The sequence below is a fragment of the Prionailurus bengalensis genome, chromosome C2 (genome assembly GCF_016509475.1).
Source record: "Prionailurus bengalensis isolate Pbe53 chromosome C2, Fcat_Pben_1.1_paternal_pri, whole genome shotgun sequence".
Taxonomy (NCBI): domain Eukaryota; kingdom Metazoa; phylum Chordata; class Mammalia; order Carnivora; family Felidae; genus Prionailurus; species Prionailurus bengalensis.
This window is the reverse complement of record NC_057350.1, coordinates 124,291,418-124,311,576: the sequence shown is the minus strand read 5'-3', so window position 1 is coordinate 124,311,576 and position 20,159 is coordinate 124,291,418. Positions and strand designations below refer to the sequence as shown.

Below are 20,159 nucleotides of genomic sequence, written 5' to 3'. Positions count from 1 at the left end.
AGGGAACCTGGGACCAACTCTAACTCAGAAAGTTGGCCAGAGCACATACTGTTCCTGGCTGATTGTATACATTGTTGTCCTGGGACAGATTATGGCCACCAGAACCCTTACCCCATGGTAATGTCTTCTAGGATATTGGGGGTGTGATACTGTCAATGAGGCCAAGAATACAGCTGACCCACTTTGGGGAGGGCTTGCTGGTCACATGGTGTAGGTGCCCCACCTCCAGCACTTGTCCAAGAGGTATGGGAGTGAGTGATGCATGCTCTTTTTTTTCTGAGCTTTATCTTTCTGCTGTTCATATTTCTCTTTCCTCTGCCTCAGTAGTAACTTTTGTCATTTGGCACAGCATGCATTTCTGTACAAAAGACAGAAATGCATTGTAGCATGTGTTGGGGGAAAATGAATAAAATAATAAATTTGATTTTTGCCCAGGGAGGCATGATGAACCTGGAAGATGCTGCTGGCCAAGATGTACTTGGTGGGCTGAGGCAATAAGCCCTGGGGGAGGAAGATGCATTAGGAACCTCTGCACAAATACACCTGGCAGTCCATGCCCCTTCCAAGGGATTGATGTGTATCTCTGTAGAGTCGAGATTGGACAACAGTCTCGTGCAAAGAAAACCCAGCATGTCTGGGAAAGGAGGTACTCTGTGAAGCATTGTGTGTCATGTCTCCATAGGTATACCATATTCATCAATTCTAAGACAATTTTTCTTTCAAATGTTAATGTCTCTAGAATCAGGATGAGTCTTATAATAATGTCATAAATGTCATGAAATGTGATAAATGGCAGGTAGCATCATTCATCTGCCTGTTTGTTGTCAGATCTGTTCCTGCTTTTCTGTTGCTTCACTTTGTATGGCAGGGAACTGTGTTCGCCAGCTGCCTTGCCAATGGCTTCTGGTTAGGTACAACCAGTGGGGGGTACTGGTGGAAGACTGGGGAGAGTGGAAAAGGGAGAAGCCAAGGTATTCCCCCCTCTCTTCCTCTGCCTGGGGTGATCTCATTGCTGCCATATATCTGCCCTTGCTAATTCCCCTCCCGCAGGGGAGGCCTGGCAGGCTTTCAGGTTGGGCTCTGTTGAGCCTTCCTTCCCCACTTGTCCCTCCAGCCCTGGATGGTAGTGGCTTCCTGCCTTGCCATTTGCTGTTTAACTTCCCTATACTCCATTACTTGGGTAACCAATTCTTTGCATTAAACTTCCTTTCTTTGAAACACCTACAGCAGTTACTGTTTTCCTTGTTAGATCCTGACTAATACATTGACATATCATCACAAGATTAAACACTGAAGAACCATTACTTCTCTTCCCCAGATCCTTATATTCTACTGAATCTGGTTATGTTGAGGTTACCAACGGTCCCTTTGATGCCAATCTCAGAAGATTCTTTGAGGTCTGTGGCACTTGACAGTGTAGCTATCCCCTTTTGTTGAATTTCCCTTTTACCTGTTTCCTGGGGTGTCTCCCCTTCTTCCCCTTTGCTTCTTAAATTTCCTTAATCTCCTTTGCCCAGACACCTCTTATGCAACTCCCTTAAATGTTGGGTTTTACAGATTCCCAGGATTCCTCTGCCCTTTTTTTCACTCCACCTGCCCACACCCACAGCTTTAAATCCAACCTTTCTGCAACATGGAACTCTATTCCAAGCTTCAGACACAGAATTCCACTATCCTTGGATTGTCTTACAGATCTCCAAAATTCAAAATGTTCTTGGATGAACTCTCTTTCTCCATTCCTGAGTGTATACCAGCTCATTCTCCTGCATTCAGTATCTCAAGGAATGGAACCTCATCCATCCTGAGATCCAGACTAGAAACATCAGAGATCCTGTAAGACTCTTCTCTCTACCTCCCCAATCCAGCTGGTTTCCAAACTGTATACCCAATGCTGTGTATAAATATTTAACAATCAGTTCTCTCTGATTCATGGCACTTACCAGTTTTTTTAGTGGCAGATACTCCCATCATGGCTGTGATTTTGAGATACCAGTGTGACATCACTGAACATGCACTTGGGAAGGGATGTGCCCAGTCAGTTCTTATGAGCTGGTAAACACCTGCTCCACATACCACTGTACTATTGCCATCCTTACATCCCATCTTCTGTCTCAGCCTTGTCCAGGCCCCTTTTGAGATGCCTCCTTGCTGCCTTTTCAGTCTCTCCCTTCCAAGCATTCTTCACCAGAACTGAGCATATCAGCCCCTAACCAAGAAACTTTAGGAGTTCCCCATTACTTAGGAGAATCCCAGAGGTAGAGTCTTCTTGGACTTGATCCTGGAGGATGTGGCCATGCCTATTCTCCCAGACCTAACCCTGGGCTTGAGTCACTAAGGAGCTGATTCTCTTGTTGTTTTGCTTTTCTTTTCCTTTTGTGTCTGTCATCACTTTAGCTGTTTTGAGTGTGCAATCATATATTTGCTTATGGGCTATGCATTCATGACCATGTAAGAAGTCTGGGGATGATTCAGCTTTGCACCTTGGGGCTGGCAATGCAGCCAGGGGATTCTTATGGTAAGGGGGTGGATCTTTTGAATATGTCAATCATTTTGGGCGGCTGCAAAGACTCATGAAACAAATTATAGTTTAGAGGGAAATTATTAATCTTTGGGAAATTATGCAATAGGTCATGAAAAACTGAAGATTCTCTTCGATATGTGTTACAGTTCGAGAAAACAGATTCAGATGCATAGCCATACCTTCACCTAATTGCTAACCTGTTCTTCTAGAAATAACAAGAATTTGCCAAATGCCTGCTTGGGTTGGGCAGTGGAGATACAGAGATGAGCAGGACATAGCTGAAGCTCACAGGCTAGTGAGTGACCATGACTCCATGGTCCCAGTACTTCTGTCTCTTGTTCATATAGGAAAGTCAGGGAAAGACTTCTGAAATCAGTTTCAGCCAATTAGCACTTTTGCCTCATTTTCCCCTTTATGCATGCAGCAAAAGTCCCATCAACCCTACCGCCCACCTCCCAGGGTTCTTGTTTTGTTATGGTTTTGATTAAAATAGGAGATGACTCTGAAAAGCTGACTGTGTATAAGAATACAGAATTATTCATTTGTGTCATCATTGTGTGAGCGAGCATGTGTGCGTGTTCTTACCTCTTTCCTAGATATTATGGCATTGTGGGGTGGGGGTGATGGGAGGTGTAAATGCAGGAAAAGATCCCACCTCTGCCTTTCAAGGGGCTTACACTCAAAATATGGATAGAAATGGAGTTTCAACAAATTGTAGAGTAAAATTAGGTGACAACATATGGTGTGCACCAGTTGGTTCTCTAGGTGGTCTAAAAGTAGAGAAAGGGAAATGGATTCAAGTTACAGAGTGGTAACTTGCAGTGAAGACATTTCTACATTTTCACAGATGCAAGGATTAGAGAAATGCAATCTGGTTCTTATCCCTACAGCAGGGTTTGCTTTTATACGGAACAAGAAAGACTAGAGGGTTTCTTCGAATATTGTTTATTATATTTATTTTGTAATTTAAAAAATACATTCTCCTTGTAGAAACTTAAGGAAATATATGAAAACATAGTAACAATGGTTAAAAATTTGCATGAAAAGATTAAAAATTACCCATATCCCCCATCACTCAGAGATAATCCTAAAAATATTTCAGAGATTTTTCTATGCATATTTTTACATAATTTAGTTCCTACCATATATACAATTTATATCTTGCTTTTTTTCACTTAACATTATCACATAAGTATTTTTCCAAGTTATAGTCCTTATATGCATTGCCTTTAATGGCTACAAAATATTTCAACATGTGAGTATACACTAATTTATTTGAGCAATCATTTTGTCAGATATATTAGTGGTTTCCATTTTATTTTGTTATAAATAATCTTGCAGTGAAAACTTTGTGCTTTTTATGTCTTGGGATACAGGATACAGTTCTAGAAGAGGTTTCAAAGGATAAGGACTTTTAAGGTTCCAAATATGTTTTGCCAAACTGCTCTCCAAAAAGGATCTGTTGGTTTATATTCCTATGTATCTCTCTATTTCTCTATCTTCTCTTATCATTTTTTAACAGGTATAATTGATATATAATAAGCTTCACATATTTCTAGTATACAATTTGATAAATCACGATACATATATATATACCATGAAGCCAGTGTCACCACAAAGATAATGAGCAAATCTGTCACCTCCCAACTTTTCCTTGTGCCTCTTTGTACTCCCTCCCTGTAGAAAACCAGTGTTCTGCTTTCTGTCACTGCAGGTTCATTGATATTTTCTAGAATATATATAAATAGCATTATACTATATGTATTCTTCTTTTTGTCTGGCTGCTTTACTCAGCATAACTCAGATTCATCTGTCATAGCATATATTAATCATTCATTCCTTTTTATTACTGAGTAGTATTCCTTTGTGTGGATGAGCCACAATTAGTTTATCCATTCAGCTGATGGACATCTGGGTTGTTTGCAAATAAAGCTGCTATGAACATTCATTTACAAGCCTTTAGTGAACATACGCTTTAATTTCTCTTGGGAAAATACCTAGGAATGGAATGGATGAGTCATATAGTACTTGTATGTTTAACGAACTAGCATCTTTTGTTAGTAGTAATTACCTCTTAGGATAAAACATAAATGCATTATAATGATAATAATTATTATTTTTAAATGATTTTAGCTAGCTTATTGGACAGTGCACTGGTTCCCTGATCAAAGATGAGGTGAGGGAGGAGTGAAAGTGAGGAGGGGCACAGAGACCCCTTTCCTGCCCCACTTTTAGGTGTTCAGCAGACAGTGACCAAGGGCAATGGTCTGTGCACACTTTCTACAACCTAGTGCTCCCCACAGTGGGTCTGTAGCCCTGGCCCTGCTCATGATACCTCTAGACCCCTCCCCATTTTCCTCAGAAGAACAGACTCAAGTCCTCTGGTCTCTGATTGAGGTATTCTACTTGGGTTCAACTTTCTTTCTCTTTACAGTACTTTGTGATGAAGTGACCTAGACCTTCCCTCATAAGGGAAAAACTAAGCATCATCAGCCATCAGAGGAGGGAGTGATCAAACCTACCTCCCTTGGGCACTTGGAGAAGGGCTCCTGAAGCAATACAAGCTACAACACAGAACCTTAGATTGTGTGGTTCAGGGAACAGTAGCAGAGGAAGGGAACTGCATTTCTTCTTCAGGAAACTTTCTGTACACCATAACATTGCATGGTCATAATAAACACGTGGACTAGATTATCATCTCCATTTTTCTGATGAGGTAATGAGACTCAGAGGGCTTGGGAAATCTGCCCAATGTCCCAGCTAATAGGGAGTGAGCTGACAGAGTACACACCCTCTTTGAAGGACCGGGGTAGGCCTTGAAATGGCAAGAAAAAGGGTGAGATCATTTTTGTCCTCTAAGTGGTGTGAGAACATTGGTCTTTTTCCATTGGTCCTGGGAACATGAACCCCTGTGCTTTGCAGAGGAACGTGCCATGGCTGAAAGGGCCTTTACCTCCTTTTTTTGCTCTTCCTCCTGGGAGCACATTCTGTGGTAGGATGTGAGCTGGGACCGCTCCATCTGGCCACTGAAGTAGCCAGAAAGTATCCGGCTCCCACATGGCCTATACTGGGGCCCTGCATCCCAGCATCTCTGGGGTTATTTAGGAGCCAGGAAGACAGAGAATGGTATTGTTCCTGTGCCAGTCTTTCTTTATTCTTTTTTGTGTCTTCTCGGAGTCACTCAACACACTGATCCTAGAGACGAGTCTCTGATGTATCTGATAAGCTCTTTTTTGTGAGTTCTGTGAACTGTTTTATGTTTGTTTCTTTGTTTGGGAACTGCAACCCTAACCAGAAGGCCTTTGCTTCCTGGCTTCATGTTCTGGCCTGTGGGAAGGACAGTGGCCGTGGTCTTTGTATCTCTTAGCTTGACGAAGAAATGTTCCTAGGCAGTGTCTTACACAGTACTGGGAAGGGTGCTGGAGCAGGGCCTCACCCCTGAGAAGCCCATCTGCATGGCCCAGTGCTGAGCACAGGGTCTGGCACTCAGCAGACACAGGAGTGAATAGCCTTGAAGGCTGGTGTGCATACCAACACCAGTATAGGCCTGGGAGCTGTCTCCTGTACTCTCTACACTAACCTCAGGGCACAGATTCCCCCACTTTCTCAGCTCACTGCATCCTTTGGGTCTTGGTAAATTTTTTACAGTATCCCTAGGCAAAAAAAAAAAAATACCCAATGGTTGTGTTTATTAAATAGATCAGTCCTCAACATTTGATATGTATTTATGTTCTAACAACTTGTACGTATAGGACACTGAACAGCGTCCCAGACAATGGGTCACAGTGGACATTGCCATACTCATGTCTTGTTCCACACTGGTTTTCACAGAGTACTTGCCTTTTATCATAGCAACCCTGAAATCCAAGGGTCACCAAGATGTGGCATCATGGAAAGAATGCGGCAATCTAATGTTGAAACTGAACTACCTGGAACCAGTCGTTTGCATGGTGTCTGACAGATGTTACCATATTTCCCTTGAAAATCTAAAATTTCCAGTGGCAACTCTGTGAATTTGCTGGGGCTCCCCATGCTGCATCAGCTTGCAGTTTGGGAATGATGGCCCTCATGTCGCTGTTCTCCCTCAGCTCACATGAGTGATTGTCTGGTGCTGACAGTGTCCTCTGTGTCAGGGCTAGAACCCTGCAGAAAGTGCTTGCAAGGGTCTCCTAGTCTAGGGGGATAACAATTATAATATAATCCAGACTTGGCCATGCTGGAGATCAGGGCAGGTGTTATGCAAGACATGTAAAGAGCTCATTGCATCTAAGGGAGTGTGTGGTGGGATAAGGTAGGTGTGGGATATGTGGCCAGCACATGTTCTAATCCAACCTGAGAACCAGACAATGCTTCTAGTGGGGGTAACACTGGAGTTTGTTGTCACGATGTGAACTAGAGGAGGAGCGGAGAGAGTGTTCAGGGCTGAATGTGCTTCTATACCAGCCAGTATGCGGTCAGGCCATCCAGGAGGAGCCAGTGGAGGCTTGGAGTTGGATGGAATCTGCAGTTGGGGTCTGAGCTGCCTTCTGAATAGGGAGTGAGTCAGGCTCATGCCCTGAAGGGCTGAGTCCAGTGTCTTCCCAGAACCTGCCAGCAATATAGCCCCAAACCTTTCCTGTGATGACTCTTTCTTCATTTTTAGTCTGAGAAAAGTGAAATGTATTTTGCCAGTGCTGTAAACTGCCTTCCAGGAGGTGTATTTGCATCTCCCAACCACGTGTCTTTGGCCCATTGCAGGTGCCTCTTTCTCTCCAATTGGGGAACAACCTGCTTTGTCCTTCAGAACAACAAATTGACAAATACCATCTGATGTCGCTCCCAGGCACTCCCATCCATCTTGATGACAGGCTTGAGACACCACCACCACATTGAGATCTTATACTTTGGGAGTTTTCTTCAGTGATTTCATTTCATGTGTTCATGATTTTTAGTGCCACCTTCTCTTGGTCCCCAGAAAGTTTACGTGATATCTCTTGGTGAAGAAAACACTTTTCTGCAATTCCATTCAAAGGCTATTTAAAGAATTAATGAAAGGCTGTATCATTTGCCCAAGCCTGGTTGTGGGCAATGGTTCTACAGGTGAGGGATTGGCATTGATTTATCCTTTGACAACAGAACTGTCTGAACCGACTTCTCCACTTTTGTGCATTGGATGCTGTCTCTCACAAATTTTGCAGTGGCCTGGAAGGGAGGCAGAGAAATAGGAAGGGGGCATTTGGACTTCTGAGCAAGCCATTTGCAGCTCTGGGGCAGAGCCAGTCTTCTCTGTCTCTACTCTTAAGCCCTCCCTGGTGTGGAGTGGGAAAGACCTCCTCCATGCCTGAAACTTGGGCTTCTGGGTTGTGGTGTTGAAGCCTCTGCTCTGGTGAGCACTAAGGGAGAAGGTGGGCAGGTAAATGGCCATGGTCCACCTAGATGCGAGGCAGGGGGACCCCCTCTGTTAAATGGTATCAAGAGACAGAGAAGCAAACCCATTTCTTTCTCAGAGTACCAACCTCAGGTCTGGCACAGCCCTTTTGAGAAGGCACCAGAGCCCAGCTTCCTTCCATTTGGGGGCCCGTCCCTTTCTCTTGCAGGAGCCCAGAGCCCTCACATATTCTCCTGTGTTCTCCAACAGTCTCTTGCATCCTTTTACATTCTCATGAAGCTCCAGTATGTCCCAGCCATATTCTGAGGCATGCTCATTCACACACTACCTATAAATCCCATGCCCTTCTCTCTCATGCCTCTCTCTCAAGATCATCTGCCCTGACAACCTGTTGGGCAATGTTTTGATGACTGTCCCATTGAGGTAGCATTGTCTGTTTACCCCTGGAATTTGTGGGAACTTCATCGACACTGATCTGTGGAGGACAGGAAGGTGCTGGAGTAATGGGGGCCAAGAAAATGGACCAGATAGTTGAAGAGGTGCCCTGGGCTCTGACTTACTGATAAATGACAGAGGAATACGTGGGCTCTGCAAGACCAGTGTTGCCATCCAAGTAGGTCTTAGCTGAGGGTGGAGGTGACACTGAATTCTAGTCTCAGTACCCCACCTGGAGTGAGGCATCAGCCCAATACCCAGTTCATAGCTTCTGCGGTCTTCCACAGTCTACATGCCATCATCCGCTTTGCAGCCATAGACATCATCCTCTATCCCAGATCTCACTGAGCCACTCTTTTGCTTAAATCCTTTCAGTCACTCCACTTGTATTAAGGATAAAGTCAAATCTCTTTAACCTGTGTCTATGCTCCTTTATGATCAAGCCCCAGTTAACAGTAGGTCCCGTGGTGGTTGGTTGTTCCCATGCATACACCATGATGGCTATTTTTCCTGCTCTTGCTTATTCTGTTTCCTCTGCCTGAGATGGCCATTCTTTTCCTCCCTGTCTCCCATCCAAATTGCCTGCTAATTCCTATTCATCTTTTCAGACTCATCAGGCCAGGCTTCCCCCTCTCCAGGAAGCCCTCCCAGGGTGCTGCTAGTTGGGGTTGGAGCCACCTCTCTGAGCTTGCATAGCACTGTGCTATTCCTTGGAGCATGCACCACCCTGAAATCTCATGTTTTATATATTAATTTGTCTCCCTCACTAGAGCATGGGATAGTTGAAGTCAGGCATTGCAATCCTCATAGGTACATATGTGTTTGTTGATAGACTGAGCGAAAGAAGGGAAGATGCTCAGAAGCAGGGCTGTGGCTGAATCATTTTTGGGTCTGTTTGTGTGAAGTGGCTGGCCCTAAGCCAGAGGCTGGGGGATTGAGAAGCAGGGTCCCTAATAAGAGTGAGGCAGGGGTCAGCACCTCATCCTGCAGCTGGGATCCTAGGCTGTCACCACTGGGAAACCAGAGTGTAAATCAAGAGAGGAAGCTGTGTAGGGGCATAGACGTGTGTCAGAGTGTTGAGGGTGGAGGAAACCTGCCTCTTATTAAGGCTCTGCATGAAAAATTGCCACCATCCCTGGTAAAAGACCTTGGTGGGGCTGGCCTCCACACCAGTGCTGCTGAGCACCTGCCCTTGATGATGGAAGAAGCCAGGGACTGACTTGGAAGCCACAGGGATGATGGATGAATGGGGTGCAGTTCAGAAGCAGTGGGATAAGGGCTACTTTTGAGAGATCTTGTGAGTAAAAGGCCTCCTGCCATTTCTCTGCCTTCTTCCACCATCAGCCCAACATCAACTTGCAAGGTAACCTTGTCTTTTAAATTGTGCTCATTAGGATGTGATTAATTCAGTTGTTGATGCCTCCACCTGACCTGGGCATTGAGGTCAGATAAGAAGTTGCTAGCAGTGGGTGCTGGCATCTGCACCTCAAAAACACTAGGCTTCCGAGGAGGACTGCCAGAGAATGGTCATGGCCGTCGTCCATGTTTGCCCTTCAGGAACAAGACAAGGGGATTTGGCATGTGGGGCTCAAGGTGACTATAGAAAAAACTCCCATATATTCCCTGGGAGCCTAACTGTACTTTCTCTGTATGATTTTGTTTCCAAGACTATGAATGCCTTTCTGTCTTCCCCTTTGCTTTAGGAAGGGCTGTTTTGTTATCAAAACTGGAGTGCCAGTTTATTATTTTTTTCCATGAAAAATAACTCTCAGTTTCCTGAGAATAAAATATTCCAATTGTTTTAGAGGTTTTGAAATTATGGGCAAATTGTTATTTAAAAATGATGACATAACTCCAACTCCATGTTTTTACACATCTCACTTATGGAGATTTACTCATGATAACATGCATGCAGTAACAGACAATGATTCTGGTTTGTTATGAAGATAAAATACGGATGTGTGTATATACATAAAATACATATATATACACATTTACATATATACATATGTGTGTGCATGTGTGTGTGTGTAGCAGCAAACAATTAAAATATTTGGCGTAATAAAAATACTTAATAATTGGTTATTTGGTTAAGAATAGTTTGAGAACCCCAAAATGGCCTCTCTACTTGAATGGCAGGTATGCCTTCTTGAACTTGTGAAGCCCTTAGAGAATTTAGCACATGGGAGCCACAGGGACTGGGTCCCTTGGAACTCTGGAATGCTCGTTAATGGAATCCCAGGGATAATTGAGAATTACTCTTCAAATCTGTTCTCTTTTGAAGACTCATTGTGTGTTTTAAGTTTCAAGAACTACAATAGATAGAAGACTCTCTGTATAAATATTATGACCCTTATGGCCACCATCTTCTAAGAACTCCCATAACTGATTTCTTTCCTCTTAAGATGAAGAGAGAGGGTAACTTTTTTTTTTTTTTTTTTTTTTTTTTTTTTTTACAACTTTGTGTGCTGGTGAGTTTGGATCTTGAAGTATTCCAGAAACTCAGTACGTAGAATATATTGCCACATAAAATAAGGGGAAAATGTAAAAAGAAATTAAATATATTTTAAGAAACTCAAATGAAAAATTATTGACATTTTAATTCAAATTCATGTTGGTAAGTCTGTTCTCCAGCAGCAGCAAAAGACATAAACTCTTTTAATTTGTTCATAACTTTGAGCCATAAAGACATCATTGTTAACATTTTTTTTCTCATATGGTAGCATAGCCTTCAAGTTTAAGAGCTTGGGAAAGTAGAGAGAACATGCAGAGTATTAATAACATGAAATTGTGTGGGGCTTTGTATATAATGCTTTTTTACCCCTCTGGACATTTTCACACGCATTTTCTCATTTGAGGCCCCAGCCTGCCTGTGAGATGGGCAGGGAGGGTTTTGTTATTCCCATTCATCAGAGCTGATAATAAGGCATGGAGAGTTAAGTGACTTGCTCAAGGTCACTTAATTAGTAAATGACAAGGCTGCTGACAAAAGCAAGGCCAGACACTGCCAAGTCTCGTCCATTCTGCTATCTGATGGCTCTTACTCCTTCCAGTCTTACTACCTTACCCTGGGTCAGTTATTAATTCTTGGGATGGTTCCATCCTCCTCCCAGGTGAACTTCCAACCCAATCCACCTCATCTCAAATATTTTCTTGTTCTACAGTAGTCCTTGAGTGCCTCCCCTGTGCCACAGCCACATGACTCTTCCTAGAGCATATCCATACTTACATCATTGCCACTCGGAGGATCTTCAGGGGCTTCCCTGTGCTAAATACATAAATTGTCACTTCCTCCCCACACCCACCTGTCTTCCTACACTGCCTCTTCCTAGTCTCTGGGCATCCTCAAAACCCCAGCCCAAGTGAGCGACTTTCTCCACTTGGTCCTGCCAGCTCTCGGGCCTACCTGCTTTGTGCATGTCGTAAGCTTCACCTGTAAAAGCCACCCTCCACCACCATACCATGGATCTGTGCCTCTGGGCCCCTTTCAAATGAGACTTTCCCAAAGTCCAGAATCTCTCCTCCCTTGAACTCTATAGCCCTTTGGACCCACTTCATGGCATTGATCGACTCTGCCCTGTGACACTGTAGATTGGCTTTGTTCCTCTTATTAGAGTTTGTGGACACTTGAAGCCAGGAACCTCTGGGTAGAGTGGCATAGAGGTTGGGATGCCAGTTCTGGAGCCAGAGCCATCTGGGGTCAAGTCACCCTGTTCCCCTACTACCAGTCATGGGATCTTCAGCCAGTCATTAGCCCATTACTGTGATCACCTCTGGGCCTTAAAAATATGATATGCATCTCCCTCTCAGAGATTTGGCTGTAGTTTGGTCTGGGGTGTGGTCTGGACATTAGAATATTAAAAGCTTCTTGATTGATTCTGATTGATTCAGTTTGAGAGGCACAGATTTAACCTGCTTGAGTAAGTAGGCCAAAGTTTCCTCTCAGATAAAATGGCTCTCTCCCAGAATTCCTGGCACCATGTGAGATGGAATGCGAAAAGTACCTGGTAGGCTGTGCTCTCCATATGCTGCTTGTAAATGGGAGTTGTTATTAGTATGAGCCAATGCTGTAGCCTCCACAGCACCTACATAAGGTCCCAAACAGAGCAGGTGCTGAAAGCCTAGTTCTCAGATAGGAAACAAGAAAAAGATGTGCTTTTGTGACAGAGGTGTGACCTGTCAGTAACTCTGGGGGCCATTCTGATGACAACGGCTACCGCAAGTGGTCTCTAAACCACTTTGTGTTGTGCATTCTGAACGTGGCTGCAGTTGGCCATGGTCGGCCTGGGCCGGGCCACCTGTGGGTGCATGCGGCCAGGCCACCTGAGGCCTCCTTCTGCAGCCCCACATGGGAGATGCTGACTAGGTGCTGACACTGCTGTTTTCAAGGGGAGCAGTGGCCTCTTTCTTTTCCAAGTCGTGATGGGCCAGTGGCCACAAGAGGACACACATTTTAAAAATAGCTCTTAAACATAATGGTAGGATTTAGCTTCCGGAAAAGCTAAAGGAACAATGAGGAGACCCATTATCCGCCTGCCCTTTGCCCGTGTCAGATGTTCTGCACCACGTGATGGAGGGCCGATGGTCTTTGTAAACACTTGGGTAGGCGATGTTGCCTTTAATGATGGATTTTTGCCTTGAGGAAATCAATCAAAGGGAAGATGATGGCTTAGAGTTATCAGGCTTTCTTCTTGGTATTCATTTGTTTTTCTCAGGGCTGAATAGCTGTTAGTAGTCCTTCCTGATGCCAGAGAAAAGAAATGACCACTGAAGATTTGGGATCTTAGTGCTGTTAAATGAAATGCTTATGGAATAAATAGCACCTCTGATTATGAAGTGTATTGAAGAGCTTCAGTGCTCTGCAGGGCTGGAGAGAAATGGGAGGAGAGGCCTCATAAAAGAGTAGTCAATTATTTTAAAGATGAGTTGGCATCTTTTAATTCTTCTCTGTATAATGAAATATCTATTTGGGCCTGAGGCTGTTGTACAATTTCTGGTATATTCAACAAAATTTATTCAACAATCATTTATTGAGTATGTCTACGTGCCAGATCCTGGGCTGGGGCTGATGGTCCACAGAGGAATGAGCCGCAGATATTGTCCATGGAGAGGTCTGTGTCTGCTGGAGAGAGGTTGGGGGTGGTGGTGCAGAGCAGTGTAGACTTCCTGGAGGAGGTGTGGCTAGCTCAGACTTGAAGAAGTAGAGGGGTTACCCAGGAGGGAAGAGTTGTGAAGTAGGGTAAGGGGTTTAAGTCCCTGTGACCTGGGCTTACCCAGGGATGCACCACTACATTCTCAGCCCATGCATGGCTGTGGAGTGCAGACCAGGCCCACACCATGCTTATAGGGCTGGGCACAATGCAGCCTCCTTGGTGAGCTTGCAAGGGAGCAAGGAGCATAGAAGACACAGAAGCTAGCCCCAGCTTTGCTTCATGGCTGTGTATGACATCATCCACTGAGATCCACTGGACTCCAGTGTCACCATCTGCCCAGTGCAGCCTCTGACAGGCTCTGAATCCCTGACCATAGGTGCCAAAGAGGGTCAAGGAGGCTATATCTGTAGAAGCTTCCTGGAGGAAAGGGCTTGATGGGGCCCTGGGGCATGTAGCTCACAGTCTGGGCTTTATTTTCCTTCAGGCCTCCTGACAGCATTTCACTTCTCCACCTTTCCCCCAGGCTTTAGGCAGGGGCTGCATTGCTGAAGGGAGTAATGGTGTTATTGTGAGCATCTCTCGGAGGATCTGCACTCTTTGTAAGTTCTGAGTCTTGAGGAACGGACACAGCATGGGCTATGGATCCCCACAGCAGGTCGCACGGGAAGGTCTGCTGCTGCTGCTGATGCCACCCAGCTCCTCCTCAGAATCTTGCTTTTTCCTCAGTAACATGAGGGTGATCACCATTAAGCAAAGGCTTGTGAGGATTCCATGAGATCATCTATGAAAGCCCTTCACAGAGGCCACAGTCCATTGCCAGCGCTCAGCATATTGTGGTCAGTAACATCCACGATGCCATGGCAGTTCTTACGGTGAGGGGGGTGCGTGATGAAGAACATGGGCAGCAGCGCTTGTGGTGCCTTGCACAGTCTCAGTCCAGGATGAAGAGTGTCGGTCTCAGTCCAGGATGAAGAGTGTGAGCGTTGGAGAACCATTGCTTTCTCCTGCCTTGGCCCACAGTTAGCCATTAGCAGTGCTTGTTGAATGAATGACTGGATGGATGGATGAATGAATTAATTAGGAAAAAAAAAAAAACAGAACTTCCCCTCTGGTATTTTTAGCTAGGATTTTTGTCTGCGCATCTGTCTTGATTGTTAGAAATTAATTGCTCCTTTAGTCTACCTTAAAAGTAAAAAGGATTCCTGCAGAGTTTTATATAGGAGTGAGATGCTGGAGAGTGTGATTCTTGGTACGGCTGGTGGGAAAGGGAACCTGCACTTGTTTGGTACTCACTGCGAGCTGGGCACTGGGGGCCTTCTTCATTCGAGGCCTTGAAGCCAGGGACCCTTGCTTGATCCAGAGGTTTGCAGGCCTGAGGTAGGCTCTGGGCATGGTCTGCCAGGAGCCATCCCCTCACCTCTGCTAAGTTTCCTCCATCACTGAGAGGCCACATCTCTGTGACTGGTGTGGAGGAAAGCCTGTGGCTGAGAAGCAAGGCAGGTATCTGAGGCCCCAAGCATTGAGTTCCAGCCATAGCCTCATTAGTAGCTGGCTCAAGTTTGTGGCCTAGACTTAGAAACTCAGCTGAAGACTGGTGGACTCATATCAGATGATGGCTTCAAGAGTGTGTGTGAGTGTGTGTGTGTGTGTGTGTGTGTGTGTGTGTGTGTGTGCACGCACACGTGGGGTGTCTAACCTAAAGGCATGGTGTTAGGAGAATGGGGTCAGAGGGGGAAGGATTTATCCTCAGGCACAAGGGACTGTCAGTGGATCTGGAACACCTGAGATTAGGCTGTGGGGCAGAGGGAGGCTGGGAACTTGGGGTCTGAACCTGCCTGGCATTTTCAAGAGGAGCATTTTCAGGAGGCTGACATGACCTACTCAGGCAGGTTTCTGGGAAAGGATGGGGCCCGTGGTTGTGCCTGGCATTTTTGAAGTCTGATGCTGAGATTGCGGTGGAAGCTGCTGAATTATTCATGACAACCCTGCCTTTGTTGTTCCTGTCCCAAGTGGCTGGTTCTGTGGACCTTCCAAGCCCAGGGTGCTGTGACCTGGGAGAAAGCAACTTGACGTAAGCGTTCTGAAGAAACCTTGCTATGAGAGGGTGAAGTTGCAGGTGTGGGGCCTTGGGGTAACTCCACTTGCCCTGTGAGAACCAGTTTGGGAATAGGAGCCAGGGGCAAGGACTAAAATCCCTGGTCCTGTGGACCCAACCTGCTGTGAGACTCTCCCCCTGCAGTTCTGCCCATGTCTAGATCTGGCTCCAGTTACTTTGTCAGCCGTTTTGCTCTGGGGAGAGTGACACCTCAGGCCTCATTTGGGCCTTGCCCCTCCCCTGCATTCCCAGAGGTCGCTATGTGATCTCCCAAGAGCCCTGTGAAAGGAAGATGGGGTGTCCACAGAAAAACAACAAAGTCCCTTAGGGAGCTGCATTGGCTGAATTTACATTCATGCTAAATGTGTTACAGTGTATGTTGCACTGAGTAAATTGAAACTGGGCAGGAAGGTTTTTAACCAATTTATCAGTCCAAGTAAACCCCTGTTAAGAGGCAGAAGTGAGCTCTTATGGGGATAATAGCCACAGGAAAACAAAATGCAATAATATTCTCCTCTTTCCAAATTATGTATAAAATCAATTGCTGGGCCCCTGCTCACGAGCCTAATGTCTTGCGCTGTAGTTTATTCCAGGAAACCAGGCCTGAGTGGTGTTTGCACCCTGGCAACCCTCTGGGCCATACAGAGGTCTCGGGTGTTTGTCTTAAAGAGATGAGCTGAGGAGGGGGTATGCTGATTGTGTGAGTTCCGCTGGTTGGTAATGGTGTGGCCTCACAGTGGGGCCCCAAGGAGAGATGGAGGTGCTACCTGGCCTTGAGCACTGGCAGGGCACAGCTCATGCTTGATCTCATCCAAATGCTGGAACACTGTCAGTCTTCAGAGTTGGAAGCTGAAGTTCAGATCGAGGAAGTATCTCCCAAAATGCCTCTCAGCTGATGAGGGAGAGCTGAGAGTGGTATCCTCACCCCTGGGCCTAGCTTTGAGAGCTGTAGCTTCCTGGATTCCTAATTGGGGGTGGGATGGGGGGACACGGCTTCAAGAACTGGAGCAGGAGGTACAGGAGGAGCAGGAAGGCTGAAGGACTCTCTGCAAGGCAGACCCTTGGGCAAAAGATCCCTCAGGCGCTGGGATGGGGCTATGGGAAGGCTGCTGGGTTTATGCTTGACCGAGCCCTCCTTCAGGGAAGACACCATCTGTTGTGGACCCACTGGCTCCCAAGAGCACGGAGTACATGCTTTTTAAGTGTGAATGAATGAATGAATGAATGAATGAATGATACTGTTGTCTCTAGCGTTGATTGTAAATATGAAATAGGAGCATAGGTACAGATCACTCAACTAGAATCAGGACTAAGGGACTGATGAGGTTTGGGAGATCTTGTTTCTAAGAAAGGACCTGTGGTGTCTGACTCTTAGAGTGCTGAGGAGGGAAAGCTACAGGCTTCTGGAAACAGTTTCATGAAGACCAGGAACTAGGTACTGTTCATACGAGTGTGCTAGCGTCCAGCCTAGGCTGACACACAGTGGGGCTTGGTGTGTGTGTGTGTGTGCCATGAGCAGGTGAATGAATGGGCCATTTCCCTATCACCTTTCTACATGGAATGCTTCCTCATGGATCAGAATGGCCCCACTGCCATGTGCACAGACCCTTCTCCCTGGTCTCTGGGGATCTAGCTGAATCATGGACACAGTCATTACAACAGCAGCCGCAGCCCAGGAGTTGCCACATTGAGCTCTTACAGTGTACCAGGTGCTTGCCGAGGGTTTCCACGACAGTCAGGAGGCAGGTACTGAGACTGAGGTTTGGGGTAGCCCTGAGCTGACTTTTCCACGGTGGGGCGGGGGGGGGGGAGGGGAGGGGAGTTCCAATCAAAAGTCTGCAGAATACAACTAATCAAATTTTTATGACCCCTGTGCATAAATCATTGATACTTCAGAAGCTATCCAAGACCCTGTCACCAAATATTTCTGCAGAACAGTCATGGCCAGCCGACCAGCCCAGAAACTTTGGGAAGAGCCTGTTCTGCTACCCTGAGGTCAGGAATCTCCAGTGTGACTGTGCGCTTGGTTTCTGGGCCCTGATCCCCTTGTCTGGGGCCACCCAAGGGTTATAGTTCAGCCTGGATGGACAGAGCCATCTAAATTTGCCACGAATCTAAATGTTAAGGCAAAAAGTACTAGCATCTGCCACTTAAGGGAGCAGCTGCTGTGCTTAAGGACCTGTGCCAGGTGCTGCACATGTGGAGTCTCAAAGAATCCTTAAAACAATGCAGGGAGTAGGTACTGCTCTCTTCAGTGTGCAGATGAGGGAACCTGAGGCACAGGGGACTTAAACAACTTGTCCAAGGCCACTCAGCCAATGTTAGAGCCAGGTTTCAAATTTCAAATGGAGTCTGCCTGAGCCCAAAGTCCTGCCTTTTCCACCCACCCTCACCGTAGCGTGCCATGCACAGTCATGTGATGGATGCACCCCAGGCAGATGACTGGGGCAGAAGATAGAACAATGGTCCTGGCTTCTGGCTCAGCACGTAGCCTGCCTTCCACAAGTCATCTCACTTCTGAAAGCTTCTTCTTCCACATCTGTAATGGAAGGGTGCTAAATATGCTGAGGGTTGATGCACCTGGTGGGGGGGGATTGTGCACTGCTATGTGTGTATTGATGTGAGTGCATGTACATGTGTGGGCGTGTGCATGCGCACATGTGCACTGGCAGGTTACAGACCTCCAACCCTTCTTGGCAATCATACTTCCTAGAAGGAAAATACACAGTCTGCTCCTTTGGAGACCTTTAGTAACGAAGTGCCCGCCCCCTCCATCTGTCTCCTCTTCCTGCCGCAGCCAGTTGCCACCTGGGCCCCAGCCCTGGGATGGACCACCAGCCACTTGCAAACATGAATCAGTGGGTAGGAAAAGACAAAACTGCCAACCTTCCTGAGTCTGCTCAGCACGCAGTGAAAACATTTGATTTGTAGGTTAGAATAGGAGTCAGTGTTATTCCTGCTATTTTCTCAGATCTTCCTGGGTCCTTTTCTGATCTATCATCCCCACCGCATCTGTTCATGAAAGGCTTGGGCACTGCCTCTGAACCCCGTGGGCAAGCCAGCTGGAGGTTTGTACAGGGCAAGAGACAGATGGAGTAGGAAGGGCCACTGAGAATACCAGCTCACAGTGGGGGGACCCCTACAGGTGGGGCTGGTCTTGGTAAACACCCATGGGCCCTGCCTCCCAAGACTTCCTGAGTCTCACTAGCCTGCCCTCTCTTCTCTTGTTCCTTCCACAATCCCAGATTTGTCTTGAGTGAAATGACAGCATTGGCCATGAACAGTGTCAACTAGTGTGGATTTTGATACTTTCTTCCCTCACTGCTGAGTCTCTGAGGAGCCTGATAGATTAAGTATTCTGGTGTCAGTATTACCAGGTTTCTTCTGTATCATTCCGATTCACACAGTGCAGAATTTGAGGGACCCTCTTTCTTTGTATTGACATTTTAATGGGTCTGTTTGGCATGCAGGGTGGAGGCAGTGCCTAGACCAGGCAGCCTGGGCACTGAAGAAAAACCACTGCCTGGCATGGAACAGACCTGCCTTTGCTTCTATGTATTGGCCAGGGCAGAGGTCAATCACATTATTTTTTATTCTTCACCTGCTGAGAAAATATAGCTTTGGGATTGAGGTTATTTACCCATGCTTTCTGCTCAGTGTGTTCTTAATATTTCTCTTGCTGGCTTGTTTCTGTGACACTTGATGATATGGGAGGGCATTTAGGTATTTCTCATTTTGGCAGTGAAAGGGGCTGGTTCTGAGGAAGGTCCCCCCAAACAGTGGCTTCAGCCTCTGGGGAACCCTTTGTGGAGTTCAAACACCAGAGAAAAGGCTTGTGCGAGGTTGAGAGATGACCAGAAGGGACATTTTGTCTTAGCAGAACTAGGAAGCAGAGAATAGCAAAAGATCCTTTGAGCTCATCTGTTCAGTAGTTCAAAACACTTGAGTTCAACAAAACAAGTACCTGCTGTTGTCAGGCATGATGCTAGGCCTTTCTCAACCCTACTGGTTATATAACTATTTTTTTCATGGTATGGTTATAAATTTGTTTTTGAAATATTGCTCTGGGGATAATATCTCCGTTCTGCCTAAAAACTCTCTGATATGTGAGTGCACAGGGCAGAGGGAGTTAGAATGATTGTATAAACTTAAAGTTTACAGGTTTAGGTTCTGTTTAGTTACATGTTTCTGCACAGAAAGCACACAGAGAACAAGAAAGACAGAAATCAAGATAGATCTTACGTTTTGAAAACACATAGTGTTGTACAGAAAAGAGGAAAGTGACTAATGCTTTCATGTGACTTAGCTGTGAATGACATTTACATAATCATAACCATGTCCACACAAAATATTAGGCTAATCAGAAAGTAACACAGCTAACTATTGGGAGGATTGAAGATGGTGTGTGTGTGTGTGTGTGTGTGTGTGTATGCATGCCTGTGAGAAGGTGTATGTTTATGTGTGTATATGCATGTACGTGTGTGTCTGCATAGGTGTGTGCATGTGTACGTGTGTTTAGATGTATGGAGGAGAGAGAAAACAAGAGGTAAATCCTCATCTTCCAAAGTGGAAAGTCAATAGATGATG

General features: G+C 45.8%; 1 protein-coding gene across 1 annotated transcript in view; it reads left to right on the top strand.

The window, feature by feature from the left end:
* Positions 1-20,159, top strand: part of CLSTN2 (calsyntenin 2) — a 608,534-nt gene that overhangs the window by 21,334 nt on the left and 567,041 nt on the right. The window lies entirely within an intron of this gene.